Source organism: Galeopterus variegatus, unplaced genomic scaffold (genome assembly GCF_000696425.1).
Source record: "Galeopterus variegatus unplaced genomic scaffold, G_variegatus-3.0.2 Scaffold9489, whole genome shotgun sequence".
Taxonomy (NCBI): Eukaryota; Metazoa; Chordata; class Mammalia; order Dermoptera; family Cynocephalidae; genus Galeopterus; species Galeopterus variegatus.
The window spans coordinates 9,197-33,263 of NW_007735600.1; the positions used below are offsets into that span (position 1 = coordinate 9,197).

The following is a 24,067-nucleotide window of genomic DNA, read 5'->3' on the forward strand; positions in this document are numbered from 1 at the left end:
GTCCCAGGTCCCCACCCTTTCTGGCAGGGAGGTGCTGGCTCAGGGGGAGCAGGAGAATTCTGGTGGGGACTGGGTCAGTGAAGCCACAAGGACAGAGGTCGGAGGCTCTTTGCTGAGGGGAGAGGGGCCGAGACCTGCAGAGATGGGGAGGACCACTGCTCGAAGTGCATCTCAGCTTCATGTTTCTCTGGCAGGTGATCCAGCTTCTCTATTCTCTACTCCATATTCAGCTACAAACTCATCAGAGGGAGCCTCATCCAGGTGGCCTGAAGGTGACCCCACAGCTGCCTCCACTTCCCTCAACCCACCTGAGGATTTCTGGGCCTTGCTCCTTATGGTGAGTGGCCTTCTGGCCTTTTCTACCCCATGTGAATCCTCCTGCCAATAAAAAGTTTTGACATTACTTCTGGAAAGTTCCAGTAACTACTTCCCTATAGTACAGATGGATTCCCAGTGTCTCTCATGCCCCTCCACATCCTATCCTGAAATGTCAGTATGTTGTGCTAATTATATTGGGTTTTATTAGCAGAATGGAGTTTTTATATTTCAAAACATTATAGGGCCGGCCCGGACTCTGCAGGAAGAGATTCAGGGAGCAAGTCAGGGGTCATGAAGTCCCCCACCCACAACATGACTTGTTTCTCCTCCCCCGCCCAGACTCACCTCCTGCAGCTGGAAGTAACAGGGAACAGGAATGTCAGCTTGTGGCTCAGAGGTCCAGGTCCTTCCTGCAGGCCAACTCTTCAGTTACTCATCCTCTGAGCAACAAATATGTTGGTGGTGTCCCCAGATTAGGATTGGGGTATTTAAGAAAGCCCAGTGCCTTTTCTCCAGGAATACCCTAGAAACCTAATCAGACACGAGCACAGATGTGGCTAGAGCTAACCCAGGGTGGAGAAACCCAGGCTCAGCTCAGGAAGCAGCAGCAGGAGATGGCATGTCCTCCCAGGGAGGAGACTGCTGCCTGTGCTGAAATCAGAAACTGGGATGTGCCTGGAGGGGTGATCCTCCCCATGGGGACCCCTGAATGTTGGGGGGAGCTTCCTCTCCCAAGGAGATAAGCGAAGTGTCACTCCTGTATGAAGTGCCTTCTCTGCACTCAGCCCCTCTCCAAGGCCTGGGAGGTTCTTCCAAGGCAGCTGGGTCAGGTGACCAGTACAGGCTGTGGTTCCAGACTGCTGGCTTAAATCCCAGAGGCCCCAGTGTAGGCTCTGTGACCTTGTGACCTTGGGCAAGCAGCTTAACCTCTCTGAGGCTCAGCTCCCTCATCTGTAGAATGGGGAGTAACAGGCTAACTCTCTAGGGTTGTGAAGATTAGAGTGAATTTATGTAAGTGCTTGGAGCAGTGAATGGCATGCTGTGAGTTCTCTTCATAAATGTTAGCTAGTCTAGTGATTAGTGTAGACAGGACACACCTGCCGCTGTCTCTAACACAGCCCCCCTCCCATCTGCACTCAGGGCTGCAGTGCTCTTCAGATGGTGCAGGGGGCATGGGCTCCCTGCTCTTCCTCCTAAAACCCCACCCTCCATCTCTGCCTCACTGCAAAATTAGTGCTTTCAACCTCTGTCTCCTGCAGGATTTTGACCTCAGGGACAGGAGCAGACCTCTTCACCTAGAATCCTCCAGAGCACCCATGCCGGTGTCTGCACCAAGGAAGCAATGAAGAATGAAGAACAGATATGGGGAGAATGCAGTTTTGACTCCTCAGGGTATGAATGCAGTAACTTGCTATTGAATAAAATCTGCCTGTGAGTCTTCATCTCATCAGGGCAGAAATGATCCTACCTCCTCACCTTGCTTTGTCCCTGACCTGTAGCATGTGACTTGGCACAGTCTCCCTTCTGCTCTCACTCTGGGCTCTGTGTGGGATCTGCCTCAGGGTCTTTCTCTTGCTGCTCTGCTATTGACAGGAGGACACATTCAGGCTAGCCTGTTGGAGGACGTGGGACCTGGGAGAGCCACGTGTCCCAGTCACGTGAGTGAGACCAGCCTGTAGCAGAAGGACCATCCAGCAAAGTTCAGCCAAAATCACTGACCCTCAGATGCCCAATGTGAGTATATGCTATGGTTTTAATCCATTGAATTTTGCAGTTGTCTTTTTATCAACAGCATTGCTGCAATAGGTAACTGGTAGACCTGAAAGCAATCGTATACTTCATGCCAAAATTGCAGATACTCCATCATGAAGAAACCACAGAGCATCACCTCATACTGCTTCTCAACTATGCAGCCCCAGAAACAGCAGGAGTACCCCTTCCTCCTGCAGTATCCTTCCAGGCACCCTCTACTGAGAAAACTTAACACTGATAAGGAGAGATGCTTAAAGGAATTCTGTCAATTATTGCAGAGCATGTATTAAAGAGTGATTTTGCAGCTGAGAGGCAATAAATTGGTGGCTGGCACTGTTCCTTGCCATCTTCTTTAGCTCACAGTGGGAGAGCCACCAGAGACATTCCCAGAAATTTGGCTATACTCATCACCAGTGCATTATCTGGTTATCTTGGTGAAGTCCATGTCCTTCACGCAGGCCCTCCTCAGGGTGTGGTGAAGGATAGCCGAGCATGTTGCCCATAAGAAATCTGGCTGAATGTTTCCATCCCCTAGAATCTTAAGTAACTTTCCTCTACAGTTTGTCAGGGACAGTAGGTCACTACTGAGTCAGATTTCAATTAACCAATTTGTTAGAATGTTAATGCCCCTCTTAACTATTTGAACCAACTCATTAAGTATCAGATCCTGAGGAAGTATCTTGCCTGATATTGATAAATTTAGCACAATCTATAATATTTCATCCTCATTTTTCTAACCCATTTAGAATTAGACAGGGATTTATCTTGAAGTTAATGAAGCTGAATCCTCAGGGACCCTTATTGACATGTTCCCTTGCAAACCCCTGGGAGAGACATAGAATTTACTCACATAGTTAAGATTTGCGTATAACAAAATATTCTTCCCTGGCTTCCCCTTATATTGGGCAGCTCGAAGTAGCATTAGAAATGTTTGGAATAAGGCACATTCAAGTTGTAGATACATTTAGTTTGGGTTTAGTTGGGAACGTTTATATGCTTCCTAGCCACTTTTGTATATAGGTAAGTTATTGCTAGCTGTCTCCGAGTAGGAATAGTCTCTAGGAACACTCCTGGAGAACACTATGCTGACTCACATGGCATTCCAATAAGGTTGTGACATGACTGTACTCTATAGTTTCAGGCACTGGAAATATGTTGATATAAAGGGGAAAAAGTGGTTTGAAATCAAAGGTCCCAAAAGTTATCTACAGAAAATTCTCCCAAGATTCAAATCATCAGATGTGTCAACCTGTAAGCCACACATTTGTTTCTCATCTCTGCCCTGTCCAAATGGATTTTTTTTCCTATCAGAAATATATTTTTTATTTTATTTAATGCCATACACACACACACACCTCAGAATGCCTATTTATAGTGTACATACTTGTAGCAGTACTACAGTGAATCAATTTGCATGTGAAGTCGCATGTTTTATAAACCCAACATAATGGACTCTACCTTAGAGTATCTGACATTTGCCATCATAATGAAGTCCAATGGTTTCATATTAAAAGAACAGAAAAGGTGCCATTTACATGAAACTCTCTGAAATCATGTAGCTCATAAGTGAAGTAAGTTTGATAAGTTTTTCTTAAATTTGACAACAATCCTAAAATGTTACATGACTTGTGAAGCTAATTTTACTTGTGAAGCTAAATTTTACATGAGTTGTGAAGCTGCTGAAATTTTCTGTGCCACCCATAACAACAACAAATGAATTTCAGTCAAGCATGACATTGGAAAGAATTTGCAGGCTTCCTTTCAAATCAGAACCAATCAAAGAGTAAGCAGCCATTGATGAATAGAAAAATATATTAAAGAGTACATCAGGCTATCGATTAATATAAATAGGGTACTTTTTATATGTTGTGATGTTTCTATGATATTTTTCAGCCTTCTTAAATATGTATTTTAGCATCATTTATTTCTCATTATAGATAAATGTTTACTTGCAGAGATAATTTTGTATTTATAATTTTGTATTATTTTACTTAAAGAGATCCCCACAAAACTCTATAAGTATCAGGGCCCATACATTCTTGGACATCACTGACTAGTTCCCTGGACTATGTCAGTTTACTTATGGTCTTAGTCTAAGGAGAAAATAGGGCTTCTTGGTCACAGGGCCCTGTAGTACCCATCACTGTCATGAGAACAAGGACTCCATCGCCGTTGGCGAGGAGAGCAGCAATAACTCTTGGCCTACGGTAACATGGATTTACTAAGGCTTTGTACTGTTTAGATGAATTAGCTATCATTGTGTGATAAGCCACCCCAAACACTGGGTGGCTTCAAGCAGCAACCACTGCTGTAGCTCTCAAGTAGCTCTGCTGCTCTGGGCCAGGTCTAGCTGGTTGGGATAGATCTGCTGGTGCTTCTGTAATTAGTCATCCAGTTGGCCAAAGCCTGGCTGGTTTAGCAGGGTCACAGCTGAGGTGACTCATCTCCTGCTATCTTTCAAGAGGCCCACACTTGTTCGTGTGGCTTCTGGGCACATGAGAGAGAAGGAAGAACATGGGGCTTTTTGAGGCCTAGATTCAGAACTGACATGCCATCACTTCTGCATTCTACTATCTCTTCTTTCCTTAAAGAAGAAAGAAGCACCCTGTTAAAGAAGTTTGATGGTAGCTCTTTGCTGTTGGCCAGAATCGATAGTGAGAGATACTGCCATGGCAACACCAGTGGGGATGTAGAGATTTGGGAATGGTGGAGACCAGGTAGTAGCACTCAGCTCTTAGAGAGAAGGTGGATATAATTACAAAATACACAGCAATGCAAAATTGTTACCAGGGTGCCTTGACCTATATGTTCTATAACAGTGTCTACTATGTCTTGATGTCCCTAGGGAAAAGGTAGAGATCTAAAACACACTAGGGTTTCTGAAATTGCATGATGCTGGCAACGCCCACAGTATAAAAATTCATGTCAGTTTACAGACACAAAGACCAATCATTGAGGGGCCTGTTGAGTCTGTTTGAAGTGAAACATTCTAATACCAGCACAAATATATATATATACACACACACATATATACATACATATATATATATATATATGCATACACACACACATGTATGTATAAACAAGTATTCTCCTGTCTGTTTCCCAAAGGTAATTGAAACTATTTTTCCAGGTTACTGCGTACTGGGGAAAGGAGACTATAAAGACTCTTTGAGGACTATGAGATCTGGAGTCTGAGCTGGAACTCAAGGGAACAGAAATTTATATTCATTCAGTTAAGGAGGGTCTTATGGAGACAGAAAATTAAGGAAAATTTGTCACAGTATTTATCTCACAGTAATTTGAAAGCATCCATAAAGGGCATCTGTGATTGTAGCCCCAGCTCCATAAGGTATAACTGGGATGGATGTGGGAATAAATGTGGCAGAATCCTCACACTGATCCTCTAACTTGCACTGTGAGAGCTATTGTGGTAGGAAGAACCAAGTGCAAACTCTGGAAACTGACATCTTAGCCAAAATAATAATTCACAGAGAAGAATACATTTCAGACTGATTCATGGAGATTAATGCCAGAAGAACCTTAAAAGATGCAGTGATCGCAGTGTCTACATATACCTTTTGCATTCACCTACATGACCCTTGCAAAACCAGAAGGATCATATTGGATGAGAGTGAACTGCTATATCCTTACACTCTGGTAGCCTCGATTTATAGTTGAAACTTTGCTAGAAGATATCTACAAGCTCTGGCATTTGGTATGTGGTCTTGAGCTGGTGATTACATTCCTTTTCACTCCCATTAAGAAGGAAGCTCATGGGCCGGCCCGGTGGCGCACTGCTACAGTGCACCGTTTGGGAGCGCAGTGGCGCTCCCGTTGAGGGTTTGGATCCCACATACAGACCAGCCGCTCACTGGCTGAGCGAGGTGCGGGCGCAACACCGAGGATTGCGATCCCGTTGCCAGTCCCGGTCTGGTACGGGCGCGACACTGAGGGTTGCGATCCATTACCGGTCACGAAAAAAAAAAGAAAGACAAAAAGAAGGAAAAAAAAAAAAAAAAAAGGAAGCTCATGAGCAGTTGGCTTTTTCATGGTAACTTTCCTGCTGTCTGTCACCATATAGTCCACAGGGATCTTGGTTATCTTGACATCCTGTAGAAACATCACAGTGGTCCGCAACATTGATATCATCATACTGATTGGATCTGGGGTGCTGTGCATACCCTGCTAATGTACATTTCAGTTGAGCTGGCTAGTGGGGTTGCCTTAGGCTGACTCTCAACCGAGGTTACAGTTCCTCTCAAGGCAAACTTCTCCATGTGAATTTCTCCTTCTACGTTCCAACAGCACTTTCTGTCCCATGTCACTTTGGTCTTGAGGTTAGCAACAGCTCTACAATTATGAATCCTGGGTACATCACTTTCTCTTATTTGTGGATTCCCTATCCATACCCACACATTTAATATTTCCCATATTAAACCCTCCTATATCACCTGGAGTGTCCCATCTGTACTGTGCTGGGGCCTTGCTGTGACATGTCTCAGTGGCTGGACATTTTCAGGAGAGAATACTTCTCAATTCACCTTTAAAGGGTGAGAACTTCTGGGAAACCCAAATCTATGCAGGCCTCTGATTTCAGCTCCAGTTTTACACAGGCCTCAAACATTCTTTCTGTCGTTTTGTATAGTGGGCTTTTAAAATTCTGCTGTAGCTCTGAAGTAAAATGCTTTCTTCAGTTTTTGCTTATTTCTATAGATTCACATTTTCTCATTTCTAGCCTTTGAGGATTTTCCTTCCATTCCAATCAGCTTAAGCATGGATTATTAAGTTTGCTTTGTTTATTACTTTTTTAACCCAAAATTTTAGATATTTTGTAGTGTGAAATTTTCACTGCAGTTTTAAGCTACTAGATTGTGCATAAAACAAATTCTAATTGCTTTTCTTAAAAATTTTATTTATTTTTCTAGCCTAAGAGATTTTGTGAATTCTGTGGACCATGTTAGAATCTTTTGTCTCTGCTTCCTCTCTTCTGTGGAAATCATACTGTTCTGCTCAGGGATAATTCCACTTATTCCTTTCTTGACCCCATCTACTATTTTTGAATATACTGCCTAAACACGGCTTAATTGGCTTTTTTTCACACTATTGTGCTTTCAAATCCATTCTCCAAATAACATTAAGGATCAGCTTTACACACCATATCCCCGCCCCCAAGTTTGCCGCTCCATTGCTAAAAATACTCAATGGATTTTCTTTGCTGTTTGTCTTAAGGATAAAAAATTGCATTTTATTCTGCAATCTTCCGCATGATTTGACTCATTCTGATTTTCATCCTTATCTTGATATACACTCCCCTCAATCATTTACTCCAGCTACATAGGCTTTTTTTGGTTCCTGAAACAAATCAAACTCCTTGTTGACTCAGTGCTTTCCTTTTATAATGTTTCTGAAATACCCTTCTCTCTCAGCCCAGCCACCTCTACCACCTCTTTAACCAGAAGTTTTCATTGTTGCAGTAGCATGGTGATCATGGTGACTTGCAAACCATGTGGCTTAGCCGTGGTGATCGTGGTGATCTGCAAACCATGTGGCTTAGCCGTGCATGGATTTCCTACCACCTTGTCCCTTCCTTGGGGCTCTTTTGGCTCCTACCTATTTTATAAACCTATTCTTCTAGTTCCCTAATAACCTCAGTTCTTTATTCATACCAATAAATTCTTTTTCTGTATAAGTTATCCACAGGTGATTTTGATTGCTTGTAGTAATTAACTCTGAAAGATTCAAAATTTCCTCTCAAACCAGTCCCAATCTGATGTGACAATTTCCCCGCAGCATACTTTCATACTGCTTAGTTTTAGATTCTATATTGGTATGTTTATTTGCTATCTTCACCTCCAACCTAACTTATCCTCTGCCCAATATTAGGGCGAATGGGTGTGCTTCTCACTACTCTTACTCCACAGTGCCAGGTGAAAAGTCTGTTCATTTCTGATCCATGAAAGTTAGTCTTTTCCCAATAGTGCTAACATAATTATTCTGGGCCTGCCAGCCAGAATTTAATCACACCTAGGATGATGAGGAAGGGTTTGCTCCATTTGTTACCATATCACATGAAGAGCACATCACCAGAAAATTGTGTTCTGTCCTTTTTGACACCACGCACTCTTGCTCACATCAGCATGTCTAGATTTGGAGATGTAGCAGCAGACAGAAGAGACATAATCACCTGCGGAAACAGGCAAGCAGTTGGTTCTGTTACCAACCATATAAAGCAAAGACTGGACAAAGACATATCTAGTCTTGGAAAAGGCTGCCATACCTATGATCAATTGGCCCCTCTGGTATTTGGATTTGAATACATAAATGGATCTGGCAGGATATTACTGCATTTTTAATCTCAGGAGTGACAACCCTTACTTACTCTGAGATAATAAAGGTGCCCAAGTCAGAGCTCTACCAGGAGTCCTGAGTTCTGTCTTATTTGCAAAGTTCTTCAGTTCAATTATAACAGAGGATTTTCACCTTCAAATGGCATTCTGTTTGTGCTGAGGCGATTCAGCGAAGGTTAAAATTCTCTACTTTCCAAAACTACTTAATTGATAGGTAAATGGAAAAATTAAAACTATCTGAATATTTCCGTTGTTCAAGATTATTTTCAATTTTAAAATTTGTATATTTTTCAATTGTAAATAAGAATATTCACAATTATACTATGGAGCATAACACAAGAAAATTAAATTTTTTATTCCTTAAAAAATTTATATTATCAAGTATCTAGGACCCAAACAAAAATGTGAACCAAATATACACAACAGTGAGATCTCAGGTGATATTTAGGGAACTTCAGTTATAGGTGTAAATTCTACTTTTCAGAGTCAGCCTAATCAAATGAGACCTTCTTGGTTCTCATGGATGTACGGGCTTGTTGTTCTTATGATGAGGTTTGTCATATAATTTTATAACATTTCCCCTTGCCACTTAATATTGAAAAAGCACAATCACAGCACCTCCCAGACATGATTGTCACACCTGCCCTCAAGGTGAGTGACAGACATTTTGTATCATCCCCTTGCTGACTGCCAAGTGGTGGCTCCAGCACTTGCTTGCTGAGTGACCCAACTAAGTTATTTCCCATCTGAGGTTCAGTTAAAACATTAAATATGTACCTTATTTCTTGCAGAATTTTTAAATGCTCCACATGGTACTAAGCTAGGAGCTGGAGTTCCAGACAAAAGACTTCATTTTGCCTTTATAAGGCTTGTTGTAAAGAAGGAGAAAGAAATCAATAATTATAGACATGTCTCATAACAATACGTGGTGGGTTCTATAAAGGGAAACCACAGGGTGTTATGTGAGAGTTTAACAAGCAGAGTGAGTTACAATTGTGGGTTCTTTGGAGAAAGTCCTCTAAGAAAAGCATATTTAAGCTCCAGCGTGAGGAATAAGGACAAATGAGGCTGGCACAGTGAGCAGGGAGTAGTGTTCCAAGTAGAGGGACCAGAGATGTGAAGGGCGCAACGGGAACAGCTCTTTCTTGAAAGAACTGGAAGTAGGTCAATGTGCCTAAATCACAGATGACAAAGGAGGATGCCAAAGAACAGGAATCATCAGCACATTAAGGATTGTCTAAGAATCTTAAGTGCAATGGAAACCTTTCCCAGGCTCGTAAGCAGGGGCGTGATATCATCTTAGTTGTATTTTATGTCTCACTCTGGGCCCTGAATAAAGGTCAGATAGCAAAAGGAAATTAATGACTGAGGAGAAAAATAAGAAGCCTGGGAAAACAGTACAGCTCCAGGTGGGAGATGAAGACTGACAATTTTTCAGAGTGTATGAAAATACATGAGGCCTTAGGAATATAAGGCACAAAAAATATCAAAAATGTGAAATAAAAAGCACATCTTATTAAGGTGCAGAGCAGCAAAGAGAAAGGAGATCTTAAAAGTAGTTAGAGGAAAGCATGCCAGGAATAACCAAATTGCATTCTTACACACCAGCAAAAAGTTACATGGGGAAGATTTTTAAAAAGATATTTAGAACACATTATCCATATATCAACACATGATAAACACGTATATAAACACATTATCCATATGTTATAAGAATAAACATAATAAAAAACTGTGCTAAATGTATAAAACTTTAGTGAGAGATACTAGAGAAAAACCAGATAACTAAAGTGATAATATGGTCATGGATGGGAAGATAATGACATAAAGAAGACAATTCCTAAATTTAACCATATATGCAATACAATTTCAATCAAAATAATGACAGGGATTTTTTTGGAAATTCCAAAGCACATCTTAAATTGTTCATGAATGATAAGAGGGCCAAACACATGCAAGACAGTTTTGAAGAAGAAGGCAAAATTCAATGTAGAGAAGAAATGTCTTAAATTTATAATATATTTTATAGGTGATAATGTAGCAAAGATAGTGGTGGTATAAGAAAAGAGAATAAACGCTAAGGAATCACAATTGTATGAAATTTGATATATGACCAAGGTGGCATTGAAAGGAATTTGGCAAAAGAATGGATATGCCAGGGGGCTTAAACACTGGCTGGGCATTTCATGTAACTGAGGAGTTTATAATAAAATAATTTCTAGACCTTATCTCAAAACCTCTCAATAAGAATCTATTGTCATAGAGCTCATAAACTGTTTTGAACTGTATTCTCCAATAAGTCTGATGTGCAGCATGAATGTAGAGTTACTGGTCTATTCATTAAGTGGTGTTTAGGGTAACTAGTTATACTTCCGGAAAAATATAAAAATATAGTTGGGTTAAAGGCCAAAATTTAGAAAACAAATCAGAAATCTTTAGAAATACGTTTTATGACTAACATACATATTTCTTAAATTTCCACAGACCATGAAATGAAGGAAAAGACTAAAGACTTGGGTTATAATATTCAATATATTAAGTATAAAATTTCAGTGAAATTATTTGTCCATTTTCAAAAGACACTATGTTCAAAAGAACAGAGAAGCTATTAGTTTAACTTCTAGGAATGGTGGGGAAGAAGATGACTTTAAACAGCCAACACACTGAGAACTCTAGAAAAACTATGTAAGATATTTTTTAATCTTTTGTGAAGCATCAGAGAACTAATAAAGAAGTAAATACATAAATTTAGGGCTTTAAATCCGGGAGCCTAAGATTTGGTGGCTTTTTCCCCTAGAGGCATTTACCAATTCTATGAGTGGCAGAAAAAACCCTGAGAAGATGAGCTGAGGATCTGACAGATTCATAGAGCTAAGATTAAAAAATTGATGTTCGAAACCCTACAAAACAGAAGTCAATCATAAACCCCACATGGAATTACTGGGGATGGAATGGCTATACACAAAGTGTTGGAGTAAGTGGAAAAGAGAACAGTTTACATAGAGATTGAAATCTACCTTTTAATTATCTCAATTTCTTATTGAATTAAGGAGATTGGGGATTGCTAGTGCCTATGTATGTTGCCAGAATCAATTATAAATCCAAATTACCAATACAGTTTTTATAAACAGTATCCAGTTTTCTTACAAAAATAACTTGGAATATGAAAAGACAGCATCAACAAAACCCCAAACAAACAAAAAACAGACGACTGAAACAAATCCAGAGATTATACACATAGTGAAGTAAATACATGTGGATATAAGATAAATGTCCTCAACATTATACAAAGAATTAAAATGTAAGATTGTAATTTTGGGCAGAGAATAAGAAAGCACAAAAGCTCGATAGATTTTCCAGACTTGGAGAATATAAATGAAATTACAAACTCAGTAAATGGGTTTCACTACCGATTAGACACAGCCAAAGAGAGAATTAGTAAATTGAAACAGTGCTTCTCAAAGTGTGGTCCAAATCCCAGCTACATAAGCATCACCAGAGAGCTTGTTAGAAACGCACATTTTAAGGCTCCAACCCAGAAGTACTAAATGAGAATTCTGAAGGTGGACCCAGGAATATGTTTCATCAGGTTCTCCTGGTGACTCTTAAGCACTGAACAAAAAGACAATTCTGAGAAAAATAGTCAAAATGACGTACAGAGACACAAGAGTGGAAACAGAACTATGCATTTAAGAAACATTGGAATTTGGTGAAAAGTTCTAATATATGGGAATATGTTTCATCAGGTTCTCCTGGTGACTCTTAAGCACTGAACAAAAAGACAATTCTGAGAAAAATAGTCAAAATGACGTACAGAGACACGAGTGGAAACAGAACTATGCATTTAAGAAACATTGGAATTTGGTGAAAAGTTCTAATATATGTGTAATTCAAGGCCCAGAAAGGGAAGAAACAAAGAATGGGACAAAGCAACATATAAAGAGAGCTTGGCTGAGAATTTTCAGAATATATCAATCTATATATTCAAGAGACACTGCCAAAAACAGGGTAAATAAAAAGAGAACTACATCTTGCAACAGTATAGTAAAATTTCCAAAAATCCAATGGTAATGAGGGAAACAAACATAGTAAACAAAGAAAGATACAAGCTTCAAAGAAGAAACTCTAATATCTGATTTCACAAGTGAACATGGAAAGCGAGAAGTCAGTGGAATGACAGTTTTATACCACTGAAAGAAAATATCTGCCAAATTAGATTTCCTTACTCAGTAAAAAATACCTTCAAAAATAAAGGTAAGCCAAAGAAAGACATTGTGAAGACCAACTAAGATCTGAAGTTTTATCATGAGCAGAACTTGAGTGAAGATGTTCTTTAGGCAGAAGGAACATAATCTAGGATTAGATGAAGATGGAGGAATAACTGAGTAATACCAGAAAGATTACTGTACAAAACCATAACAATAAAAATGTCTTATAGTGTTTTCATTTTCCCTTTAATTAAAATAAAGGCCAAAATAGCATTTAAGTCATACACTAGAATTTTGTCCTACTTTTTTAAATTTATTTTTTGAATTGAAACATAATAGATTATACATATTTATGTTGCACAGAGTTGACTCTCAATATTTGTGTGCAGTATATGATCAAATCAATATTATTAGCATGTTCATCATCACAAATTGTAATTATTCTTTGTACCCCTTACCCAATTACTTCCTTACTTCCCTCCCTCTTCCCCTTTCCCACCTCTTCTAGACTATTTATAGCTTTAGCTGTTACATTTAGATCTATAATCTATTTCCTAGACTATTTATAGCTTTAGCTGTTACATTTAGATCTATAATCTATTTCAAGTAAATGTGTGCTTAAGATGTGAAGTGTAGGAGTCAGGATTCTTTTATTTCCATGGATATCCAGGTGTTCCAGCTCCATTTGTGGAAAAGATATCCTTTCTTGATTAAAATAACTTTGTCAAAAACTATATCATGTTGTCATAAATCTATTTAGTTGCTGCCTTACCATCCATTTTTAGGTCAGTAAGTTGTTTGAAACCCAGTTGTACCCATCTAGTGAAAACTTCCCCTCCCCATGTGGTAGTTTATGATGTTACCCATCTGTTCCTCATCTCACTGACCCCAAACCCAAAACCCTCCACAGCTGCTGACCATGATAGGACCTAATGGCCAACACCAGGGTCATGTAAATAAGTTCCTCCTTTCACATGTGTTTTCTTTAAATTAGCCCATCCACAGCCCCCATGGGGAAGCCTAAGTGATAACACCCACAGACCTTAATAAAAAGGCATAGTCCCACAGGTCCACTCCCTCCCTCCCTCCCAGATTGCTAGCTGAGCTCCCTGCTGCCTCCCAACTTCTGGTTGGCACCCCAACCTCTCTGGGATTTGTAACTAATAAATTTCTTCTGCTCACGTGGCTTGGTTTTACCTCCTGTTTGTGCCTCACCTAACTGCCCTCCACACCCCCCACCAGGGCTCTCTGAGAGAGTGGCTCTCTTGGCTTATGGTCGCTCTCAAGAGAGAGACTTCAAGATCAAAATAGAAAGATATAACAAAAATCACAACACATCAAAAATTGACCGTATATGTGTGTGTCAATTGTAGTGCTCTGTTCTGTTTCATTGACCTATTTGTCTGTCTTTATACCAATTGCACACTGTCTTGATTACTATAGTTTTTAGTAAGTTTTGAAATCAGATACTATTAAAAATCCAACTTGATCTTTTTCAAGGTTGTTTTGGCTATTCTAGGTTATCTGCCTTTCCATATAAATTTTAAAATAATTTTGTTAATGTCTACAAGAAAGCCTGGAAGATTTGTTGATATCATGTTGACTCTATAGATCAATTTGGGAGAATTGACATTTAACAATATTGAGTCTTTGACCCATGAATACAGTGTATCTCTCCATTTATTTAGGTCATCTTTAGTTTCTTTCATCATTGTTTTGTAGTTTCAGCACTGCATACAAATAATTAGCTTTACATCTTAATATTTCATATGTTTCTGCTAATAGTGTAAAGGGTACCTAAACTTTTTCTATTCTATTTTTTTTTTTTTTTTTGCCAAAGGATAGAGATAGAATTGATCTTTGTGATCCTGTATCTTATGACCTTACTAAACTCAGCTATTAGTTCTAGTACTTTGTTGTTGATTCTGTAGAATTTTTGGCATACACCATCATGTAATCTGCAAATTAAAAATAGTTTTACTTTTCCCATTTAAATCGGGTCACTTTCTATTTCTTACTGTTATTTCATTGCACTGGCTAGAATCTCTAATACACTGTTAAATAGAGATGATGATAGTGGTCATTTTTGTCCTGATGCTACGGGGAAAGCATTCAGCCTTTCTTTACTAATATAATGTTAGTTGTAGGTTTTTGGACGGTGTCTTTTTCAGGTAAAGGAAGTTCCCTTCAGTTCCTAGTTTACTAAGAGTTTTTAATCAGGAACAAATGTTGGATTATGTCAAATGTTTTTTCTGCATCTGTAGAGATGGTCATTGAATTTTTCATCTTTAGTCTGTTAATTCTAGTATGACAAATTATATTAATTAATTTTCAAAATTAAACCAACCGTGCATTTCTGGGATAATCCCCACTTAGTCATCACATATGAACTGTCTTATATATTGTGGGATTCATTTAGCTAAATTTTTATTAATTGATAATTTTTGTATCTCTGTCCATCAGAGATATTGATCTGTAATTTTCTTTTCCTCTAATGTCTTTGTCTTGTTTTGGTGTCAGAGTAATGCTGGCTGCTATGATCTAAATGTTTGTGTCCCTCCAAAATTCATTTAGTGAAAGGTAGTCACCAGTGCAATAGTACTAAGAGGTGGGGCCTTTAGGAGGTGATTAGGTCGTGAGGGTGGAGCCCTCATGAATGGGATTAGTGCCCTTACAGAAGAGGATTTTTTTTTTTTTTTTTTTGTCTTTTGTCTTTTTTCTGTGTCCGGCAACGGATCGCAACCCTCAGTGTTGCCCCCGCACCGGACCGGGGACCGGCAACGGGATTGCAAGCCTCGGTGTTGCTCCCGCGCCTCGCTCAGCCAGTGAGCGGGAGCCGGTCTGTATGTGGGATCCGAACCCTCGGACGGGAGCGCCGCCGCGCTTCCCAAGCGGCGCACTATCCAGTGCGCCACCGGGCCGGCCCACAGAAGAGGATTGAGGGAATTCTTTCACCTAGTGTGCCATGTGAGGACACATAGCAGGTGCCATCTCTGAGGAACAGACCCTTACCAGGCACCAAATCTGCTGGTACCTTATCTTGGATTTCCCAGCCTCTAGAACTGTGAACAATAAATTTCTGTTGTTTATAAATTACCCAGTCTAAGGTATTTCATCATAGAAGCCCAAATGGAATAAGACACTGGCTCCATAGAATGAGTTGGGAAATGTCTCCTCTTCAATTTTCTAGATGAGTTTATGTATAATCAGTATTATTTCCTTCTTAAATATATGGTGCCATTTAACAGTGAAGCCATATGTGTTTGGGGTTTTCTTTGTGGGTAGGTTTTTAACTAAGTTTAATTTTTAATAGACATATTTCTTGTTGTGTGACCTTTAGTAATGTTTACCTTTCAAGGATTTGTCAATTTCATCTAAGTTGTTGAATTTATTAACATAAAGTTGTTATTAATGTTCTCTTTTTACCTTTTTAATATCTCTAGAATCTGTGATTTTATTGATCTTGTCAAAGAACCAGCTTTTAAATTAATTAATTTTCTTTATTGTCTTCCTCTTTTCTATTTCACGGTTTCTGATAGTATCTGTTTCTCTCCCATTCTTCTACTTATTTTGGGTTTAATTTGCTTATCCTTTTTTAGTTTGTTGTTGTGTGTGTGTCAGCTCAATTTCTTTTCTTTACACCTTTACTGAGATATAATTGATATAAAAAAAACTGCACATATTTAATGTATACAGTTTGATGAGTTTGGACATATGCATTGTGGGGAAAATAGATAGTTTAGTCAGGCCCCCTCGCCTCAGGTCCGGTTGGGGTTGGTGCAGCACATTCTTTGTAAACAAGTTGTGTGGGGGTAGAGTTAGTGCACATGCATGCCCATGTATCTTTTTAGCTTGTTGCTATTCTTGTGTGTTCTTCAGTGTGTGAAGCATCCGGCTCTGAACTGCTGGTCGGCAAAGCTCATGTCTAAAAATAGAGCATGTTTACTTTGCCTGCAGCTGCTCAGTTTCTCTTTGGACTGCCTAGCTCTTAGACATGTGTGTGCGGAAGAAAGTCTATTCTTTCTTCACCTATGGCTCCAAGGACCCTTTTCCTGTTACCTAGCTTGTAGACCTGCATGTGAAGGGTTTGTGACCCAGTCTGGACAATGGGCTTGAGGGGTCTGTGAACTCCAGACCCAGCCCTAGCTCTACATGCATATACTCATGATACCATCCACAATCATGAATAAACATCCATCATCTCCAAAAGTTCCCTTGTGTCCCTTTGTTGGTTTTTGTTTGCTTATTGTTGTTATTGCTATTTTATGTGTGTAGTAAGACTACTTAATAGGAGATCTTAACAAAATTTTAAGTGCATGATTGTTAACTCTCGGTGCTATGTTGTACAGCAGATCTCTAGAACTTACCTTGTATAACTGTAACATTATACCCTTTAAACAACTCCCCATCTGTATTAGTCCATTTTTTTGTTGCTATAACAGAAATACCTGAAACTGGGTAATGTATGAAGAACAGAGGTTTATTTGGCTTATGATTCTGGGACAGCTGCATCTGGCATGGGCCTCAGGCTGCTTCTACTCATGGTGGAAAGTGGCAGGTAGCCGGTGATAAAAGCAGATCACATGGTGAGAGGAAGCAAGAGAGAGAGAGAAGGTGCCAGGGTCTTTTAAACAATGAGCTCTTGCGGGAACTAATAGAGCAAGAACTCACTCACTACCCCTCCTCCAGGGAGAGCATTAATCCATTCATAAGGGATTTGCCCCCATGACTCAATCAGTTTCCAACACTGCAACAATGGGGATCAAATTTCCACGGGTTTTGGAGGGGACAACACATCCAAACTCCATCAGCATCTCCCCCTCTGCCATCCCCTAGCAACCACCATTCTGTCTTCTGCTTCTATAAGTTTGCCTGTTTTAGAAACCACATATAGGTGGAACCATACAGTACTTGTCCCTCTGTGACGGACTTATTTTACTCAGCATAATGTCTTTCAGGCCCATCTCTATTGTCACAAATGGTAGGATTTCCTTTTTAAAGGCTGAGTAGTATTCCACGGTATGTATATACCACATTTTCTCTATCCATTCACATCTTGATGGATATGTGGGTTGTTTGAAATCTTAGTTCTCGTGATGCACTTCACAATGTAAATACACTGCAGTAAACATGGGCGTGCAGATATCGCTGAGATCCTGCTTTCAATTCGGTTGGATACATACAGAAATGAGATAGCTGGATCATGTGGTAGTTCTATGTTTAATTTTTTGTGGAACTTCCATACTGTTTTCCATAGCAGCTGCACCTTTTTATATTCACTTCAATAGTCTACAAGGTTTCCAATTTCTCCACAACCTCAATGACACTTGTTATTTTTTGTTTTTTGATATTAGCCATCCTAACAGGTGTGAGATGATATCTCATTGTGGTTTTGATTTGCATTTTCCTGATGATTATTCGTGAGTTTGAGCACCATTTTATATACTTATTGGCCATTTATATGTCTTCTTGGAGAAAGGTCTGTTCAAGTCCTTTGCCCACATTTTAGTCAGGTTATTTGTTTTTTTGTTACTGAGTTGTAGAAGTTCCTTATATATTTCAGGAACGAGCCCCTTATCAGATACATTGTTGCAAATGTTTTCTCCCATTTTGTAGGTTGCCTTTTCACTTGTGTCCTTCGCTGTGCAGAAACTTCTGGGTTTGATATAGTCTCACTTGTCCAGTTTTGCTTTTGTTGCCTGTGCTTTTTGTGCCATATCTGTGAAATTATTGCCAAGACTAATGTCATGAAGCTTTTATGTTTTCTTCTAGGAGTTTTACAGTTTTAGGTCTTATGTTTAACTCTCTAATCCGTTTTTATCCATTTCTAGTTTTTTAAGGTGGAAGCTGAAGTCACTGCTTTTATCAAATTTGTTTTGTAGCTTCCATTTCCATCCCACTGGCCTTTGTGTTATTACTGTAACACATGTCACTTACACAGATGTCATAAGCCCCATCCTAACTTATTACTTTGCCTTAGAAAGTCTTCCAAAGGGAATTTTAAAGTGAGAAAAAATATATCACTTACATTTACTCACATGTTTACTATTTTTAGTGTTCTTTATTCCTTTGTGAAAATCCAGGTTTTCATATGGCGTCTTTTTCCTTTTGCCTGAAGGACTTCCTTTAACATTGCTCATAGGGCAGATGTGCTGGTGCACATGTGCTGGTGGTTAACTCACTTAGGTTTTCCTTATCTGAAAAGCCTTCATTGTGGACTTTGATTTCAAAAATTATTTTTGTTGGGGATATAATTCTAGGTTGACAGTTTGTTTTGTTCTTAATTTCAGTTTTACAAGTACTCCAGTGCTTTGTAGCTTGATTTGTTTCTTAGGAGAAATCTTCTGTCATCCTTACCATTGTTTCTCTATATGTAATGTATCTTGTTTCTCTGGCTGTCTTATTACTAGTTTTGAACAATTTGATTATGAAATGCTTTGGTTTAGTTTTCTTCTTGTTTACTGTGCTTCAGGCTCATTGAGTTCCTTGGATCTGTGGCTTTTATCAAATTTGAAAAAAATTTGTCCATTATTTCTTCAAATACTTTTTCTCTCCCACTCGCCTCCTCTTCAGGAACTACAATTATTTGTACTAAGTCACTTGAAGTTTTCCCACAGGTCACTTATGATCTGTTCTTTATTTTAGTCTCTTGTTTTTGTTTCACTTTGGATGGTTTCTATTGTTATATCTTGAAGTTCATGTGTTCTACGTGTCTAATTTGCTTTTAATCCCATTCTATATATTTTATCATTTTAGACCTTGTAATCTTATCTCTAGAAATTCAATTTGGGTATTTTTTATATTTTAGATATCTCTACTTAAAATGTTCAACCTTTCCTCTAACTTCTTGAACACATGGAATATAGTTGTAATAACTATTTTAATGTCCTTGTTTACTAAATCTATCATATGTGTAATTCCTCGGTTATTTTCAGTTGATTTATATTTCTCTTCATTTTGGTTCCTATTTTCCTGATTATCTACATGCCTGATAATCCTTTATTAGATGCCAGACATTTTGAATTTTAGCCTGTTTGATGCTGGATATTTTTGTATTAACATTAATGCTCTTTATCTTCTTTCTGGGATGTGATTAGTTACTTGTAAACAGTTTGATCCTTTTCAGGCTTGCTTTTAGCTAGAGCAGACTCTAGTGTAGTGTAAGTGTTGGCAAACACTTGGCCTCTGAGCCAAGTCCAGTTAGCTACCTATTTTTACTTTGTTTTCCTTTGCAGCCTGCAGGTGAATGATAGTTTTTAAATATTTTAAATATTACATTTTTATTGGTTCTATAAATACCTGCATATTAATCTTGTGTGCTTCTCTTTATACTTATTGACTCTTTAGGTTGAGGCCATTCATCAGTTTTGAAAAACTCTTGGCTGTTATTTTTTTGAATGTTGTTTCTTTCCCATTTTTTGTCTGCTTTCCTTCTGAAAGCCATTTGAGACGCTCCCACATGCCTCTGAAGCTCTGTTCTGTTCTTCCTCCAGTCTTCTCAGTCTGTACCTCACTATGGGTATTTTCTCTTGTCCTATTTTCCAATTTATTAATCCTGGGGCCTGCTGTCTCCAAAGTGTGGTTATGCTAACCCACTGATTTCTTAATTTGTATACTGTTAAGTTTTACAAGTAGAATATCCATTTCATTATTTTAATACAATTCAATTCACTGTTGAAATTCTCTGTCCTTTCAAATATTTTGTCCACGTTTTGCTCTATTTTATTTGACATACAGATCATAGTTAAAGTGCTTACTTGTAACTCCAGCATATTGATTGCTTGTGTGTCTGCTTGTGTTACTCATTCTTCTGTTTGTCGTCAGGCATATTGTCTTGCCTTATTGTATACCTAGTGATGTTTTCTTTTAAGTTGGATGACATGCATCAAAGATGTATATAGACGGAAATAGACACAGATAGATATTCTTGATATCTTCCATCATGGAATTTTCCACCACGATATCTTCTATCGTGGAAGATATCTCTTTTCCTTTGCTATGTATTTTTGAGTGGAACTGGATGGCAGTACATAAGACCCAATCCTTCTTTAGTTGGTCCCTTTATCTTGGGGATTTTCCTGTTAGGCTTTTGGTTGAGAGCATGGCCTTCGTTCCCATCATCAATCACTTTGAAAAACTGAGATCTAGCCTAGAATTCTAAGATTGATGGCCTGCTTTTCAGCTTCCTGCCCCACATAGTTAAAAATGTCCTGTGGCAGAGAATCAACACCGTGTTTGAAGTAGGTCCCTTTTCCTGTTGAGTCTTTATTTCCAAAGAACTAAGAGACTAGAGACTTCACTCTGGTTTTTAGAAGCTTTCAGCCTAACTGTTCAACCCAGAACTAGGACGTGGTACTGGAATGCATCAGCTGTCATGTGAGATATCAGCTGTTATGCGGTGAATTGTGTCTCTCCCCAAATTCATATGTTGAAGCCCTTACTCTACTACTTAAGAATGTGACATATTTTGAGATAGGGTCTTTAAAGGGGTGATTACGTTAAAACGAAGCTGTTGGGGGGGGGGCCTGATCCAGTCTGACTGGTGTCCTTATAGGAAGAAGAAATTTGGACATGCAGAGAAAGAGACACCAGGGATGTGCACACACAGAAGAGAGGCCATGTGATGACACAGGGAGAAGATGGCCATCTACAAGTAAAAGAGTGATTATACTCAGGCTCCACTGTCTGTCTGACATAGCAGCACCCTCTGTACCCAAGCATGAGCTGAGCTCACACACACAAACTTCTGATGCCCCTTCTCGCCAAACCCCATGGTGACTCCTGAAGCTTTGTATCAACTCTGCCTTTCTTATCCCATTCTCTATAAGCTTGACTTTACCTCCATAATCTGTAGCTCTGAGTCACTGGGGTGTATGACAACCAGCTGCATGTGGCTGCCTAAAATTAAATTTAATTACAATTAAACAAAATTTAAAATTCAGCTCCTCAGTCACAATAGCCACATTTCAAGTGCTCAGTAGCCATGTGTGGCAAGTGGCTACTATACTGGACAGCACAGTATGGAACATTTGCATCCAGAAAGCCCTGTTAGATGGCCCTGCTCTAGAGTATGTCTATGTACCACATGTTTGTATGTGTCCTGGTTTGTGGATGTCTGTGCATGGGTAAATTCCATTTGTGCAGGAATACTTTCATGATTCCTCTTGTGCCAGTTTTATCTCTGTGGCTGCTTGCATATGTCCCAGTGTCTATATGTGTATGCCAGAGAGTGCCCTTATGAGTCCATATAGTCACACTTGTTCCCGGCTGTGCAGCATGCCCTTATGTGTACCTACTTGTTTATTCATTATTTATTCATTCATCAAACACTTATTGAGCACAGGTACCAGGTCCTATGCTATGTCATAGGGATAAGGGATAAAAACAAAACAAAACCAAACCCTTCTGACCTCCAGGAGTTACAAATCCAGTAGTGTGCTACAAATCACAGCATAAATGCAATCCTACAATAGAGGGATGGGCATTTGCTTTAGGTGCGTGGGGGAGGGAGCTGCCAAAGTCCTGAGGAAGCCAGAGAAAGCTTTGCAGAGATAACGAGGAATTTAAAGGCTAAATAAAGAGAGTGTGCAGAGGCCTGAGGTGGGATAAATCATGGTGCATCAGATAAGAGCAAGAAGCTCACTGTGGAACAGCGTCCCCATGTGTCCTGAAAGGGGCGGGGCACAGTGGCTGAGGGTAAATCTAGAAAGAGTAGGTTTGAGAGAGTTTGCCCTGTCTGCCATGGTAAGGAATGGGACTCATGGGTAGAGATGTCCCTTGGCCAGACCGCAGTATTAAAGATGGCAAGAAAGGGTGGGGTGGAGGGGCAGGAGGATCAGTTTTGGCAAGACAGTGGAGAGGAGGAGGCAGGGAATGACTGATGCTGGAATCTGGGAGTGAGAGGGCAGATCCTGAGATACAGTGTCAGATGCATTTTTTTCCATGGCCCATGTTCCTTCTGGGGGCTTACAGGAAGAGAGCAGGTCCTGGTCAGGAGACGCTGATCAAAGGAAAACTGGATGCAGGTGAAAACCAGCTAATGTTAGATTTCTGTGGCCTGTGGGAGAGCAGCCCAAATCTTCTCAGGCCATGGCCACTGTCCAAACGTCCTCCAAAGCTGGGCAGCAGTCAGGGTGTCTGGGAGGAGCCAACCCAAGGACATAATTCACATCTATGTTAGGTCTGTGGAGGATATTTCCAAAGGAGGCGACCCCATCTGTTTTCCACACTGATGATGACCTGAGGAAAAGACTGTTGAGTCCAGGCTACTTAGGCCCCCTTAAACTGCTGTGTCTGCCCTGATTCACATGTTGGGACCTGCTGAAAGGGTTTCTGGAGTACTTGTCTATGATTCTTGACCTCAGCCCTGATCCTCCTGCCTTGCCTCACTCCCTCTGCCTCATTCCGCCCTTTTCTGCATCTTCTCTGCTGTGGGATCTCTCATTTCTGTTCTTGTACTGCCATTCATGTGGACAATATAGTATTGGTGAAACTGCCCGAGGTGCCATGACTGATACTCCTCAAGGCTCAACCTATCTTCTATCCCCCCAGTGACTGTCTTCTGTTGACAAAGTCTCCACCCCAGTTCTACTTGCTCCAGACAGAGGAAATGGCTTAAAATAAGTCCATAATGATCTTAGACCCTTCTTATCTGTTACAACATTTAAAATACTATTTAAATTGGTTTTATTGTTCAANAAGCTCACTGTGGAACAGCGTCCCCATGTGTCCTGAAAGGGGCGGGGCACAGTGGCTGAGGATAAATCTAGAAAGAGTAGGTTTGAGAGAGTTTGCCCTGCCTGCCATGGTAAGGAATGGGACTCATGGGTAGAGATGTCCCTTGGCCAGACCGCAGTATTAAGGATGGCAGGAAAGGGTGGGGTGGAGGGGCAGGAGGATCAGTTTTGGCAAGACAGTGGAGAGGAGGAGGCAGGGAATGACTGATGCTGGAATCGGGGAGTGAGAGGGCAGATCCTGAGATACAGTGTCAGATGCATTTTTTCCCATGGCCCATGTTCCTTCTGGGGGCTTACAGGAAGAGAGCAGGTCCTGGTCAGGAGACGCTGATCAAAGGAAAACTGGATGCAGGTGAAAACCAGCTAATGTTAGATTTCTGTGGCCTTTGGGAGAGCAGCCCAGATCTTCCCAGGCCATGGCCACTGTCCAAATGTCCTCCAAAGCTGGGCAGCAGTCAGGGTGTCTGGGAGGAGCCAACCCAAGGACATAATTCACATCTATGTTAGGTCTGTGGAGGATATTTCCAAGGGAGGCGACCCCATCTGTTTTCCACACTGATGATGACCCGAGGAAAAGACTGTTGAGTCCAGGCTAGTTGGGCCCCCTTAAACTGCTGTGTCTGCCCTGATTCACATGTTGGGACCTGCTGAAAGGGTTTCTGGGGCACTTGTCTATGATTCTTGACCTCAGCCCTGATCCTCC

The 24,067-nt window shown here is 40.1% G+C and overlaps 1 long non-coding RNA gene across 1 annotated transcript in view; it reads left to right on the forward strand.

Annotated features, from left to right (window-relative positions):
• The first annotated feature begins 231 nt into the window (after positions 1-231).
• LOC103609334 overlaps positions 232-24,067 on the forward strand; it is a 30,556-nt gene continuing 6,720 nt past the window's right edge. Inside the window, exons 1-3 of the long non-coding RNA XR_552123.1 lie at positions 232-337; positions 1,578-1,710; positions 1,912-2,052. This is a non-coding gene — a long non-coding RNA (uncharacterized LOC103609334). The remainder of the gene's footprint in view (positions 338-1,577; positions 1,711-1,911; positions 2,053-24,067) is intronic.